This window comes from Budorcas taxicolor, chromosome X (genome assembly GCF_023091745.1).
Source record: "Budorcas taxicolor isolate Tak-1 chromosome X, Takin1.1, whole genome shotgun sequence".
Classification (NCBI taxonomy): domain Eukaryota; kingdom Metazoa; phylum Chordata; class Mammalia; order Artiodactyla; family Bovidae; genus Budorcas; species Budorcas taxicolor.
The window spans coordinates 71,686,996-71,689,120 of record NC_068935.1 but is presented as its reverse complement, the minus strand read 5'-3'; the positions used below and the strand labels follow the sequence as shown (position 1 = coordinate 71,689,120).

The window sequence follows — 2,125 nt, the reverse complement described above, 5'->3', positions numbered from 1 at the left end:
GTGATAAAAGATGAATATTTTGACAATGTTGAAACGTATTTACCAGTCATATTTTTGAGGTGACTGGAGAATAGAAATATATCGCTTAATAAGTATTTTTCTATATTATGTTAACTACTCAACACAATTAACAATAAAAATGAATAGCATCCTTCAAAAGTGAAAGGCAATGTGACTATGATCAAGCATTTACTACTCCATACCATCAGACTAGACAAAATTAACACTTATGTTTTTGTATACAAGGTTCGCTCTAATTTATAAATTAAAATTTAACAAATAGGGACTTCCCTGGTGGTCCAGTGGTTAAGACTCTGTGCTCCCAATGCAGGGGCCTGGGTTTGATCCCTGGTCAGGGAACTAGATCTCACATACCTCAACTAAGATCTGGAGCAGCCAAATTAAAAAAAATATATATTAACAAACAATTCAGAACGACCAGTATATCATTAATGTTTTAGGTGAACAATAACCAACAGTTACAAAAAAAATCCTCTAAAAAATGAGTTAATGTATAATTTGGGCTGAAATATCTCATTTTAGCATGATATTCTAAAGGTTTTCTAAAAAGCAAGGAAAAATGATATTAAAAAACACCTTCAGAGTTTTAATGCCTTAAATTACTTGACAGAATACACAAAATACCAAACATAAATTAACATCGTGCTATACAAATACTTAGAACTGTAACATGACAAAAGTCAACCACAAAAGCATTCTTAAAAATGAATAAAGTCCACCAAGTAATATTAGTAACCTAAATCAAGCAATTTAAAATGTTTTTATTTCTTCATATATTTACTATAAAACTTATTTTCTGAAGAACATAAAGATGCTGAGAAGGCAATCTAATAGTACATAAAGTTTACAAATTAAAGGATACTAGCTTCAAAGTTGTTTTTAAAAGTGCTCCAATGTCAAATTAATGTTTAATTTATTAATAATTAATAAAAGTTAGAATTATCTATTAGCTGTTTTATAACTGACAGGTGAAGTAACTTTATTAAGGCAACTGACATAGCTGGCAAATACTAAAGTTACAAAAATAGGAAAAAAAATTTTCTTCAAAATTCAGTAAAACATTGATACCATAAAAAGTTCTTTTTTATTTAATGGTATATTTGGTTTACTAACAATAAGTAGCATTAAAAAAAATCCTTTTAAGTACTTATATAAAAGCCCTAAGAAAGCAACCATAAGTATACAGGCTTAAGTATCCAAAGAAAACCAACCCACAGGCTCAATACACAGGTTTTCTTTTGTGCACTTATGGAAAGTAGTTTTAAATTATCAGGGACATATAACTCAAGAATAGGGTAGAGAGCACTCTTTGACCTTTCCAACTAGGAAAAAAATGGATCCTCTGGATACTGCTGTAAAATTTTGTTATAAAAAATTATTTACTTTTTCTATCTTCAAAGGGCTTCACCATTGGCTCAGAGGTAAAGAATCCACCTGCAATGCAGGAGAGGAGGGGCTCAATCCCTGGGTCAGGAAGATCCCCTGGAGAAGGAAATTGCAACCTACTCTAGTATTTTTGTCTGGGAAATCCCATGGACAGAGGTGGTGGGCTACAGCGCATGGAGTCACAGAAGAGTCTGACAAGATTTAGTGACTTAATAACAACAATCTTAAAAAACCTATCAGGTGAAGTCAGAAGACATCAGATCCTGTTAATAAATAATTTTTAAGGTACACTTCTGTATCTTTAAAGAGGGCTATCTTTAACCAATGAAGCAACTACACATAAATACCAAACAATGTATCTCCACTTCAATCTCCAAATATTACAAAAATGTGGACTACTCTCATAGCCATAGGATGCTGCTGGAAGGCAAAGGTAGTATTTTTTTTCTAAATACCTTATTTCTTAATTCTAAATGCACAAAATACAGTGCATGTATAAAACATACAGTCCAGTCTTTAGCCAGCTCACTTACCTTGAACTGAATGGAGTTCTGACCATTGGGAAGAAAATTCTCAGCAACCGTTTAGTTGCAGAAGTGGAATATTCTTGTTAAATGAGCCTTCACTTCCTGGCTCAAAAGTTACCTCTAACCTTACTTCTCTCCCTCTTTCACATACATTGAATCAAAGCACCATTTATAATATAGTTAAGCCTCTG

General features: G+C 32.3%; 1 non-coding gene across 1 annotated transcript; it reads left to right on the top strand.

Annotated features, from left to right (window-relative positions):
• Positions 1–288: 288 nt before the first annotated feature.
• TRNAG-CCC (transfer RNA glycine (anticodon CCC)) lies at positions 289–360 on the top strand. Its single transcript has one exon. It is a non-coding gene; the product is annotated as a tRNA-Gly (tRNA).
• The last annotated feature ends 1,765 nt before the right edge of the window (positions 361–2,125 follow it).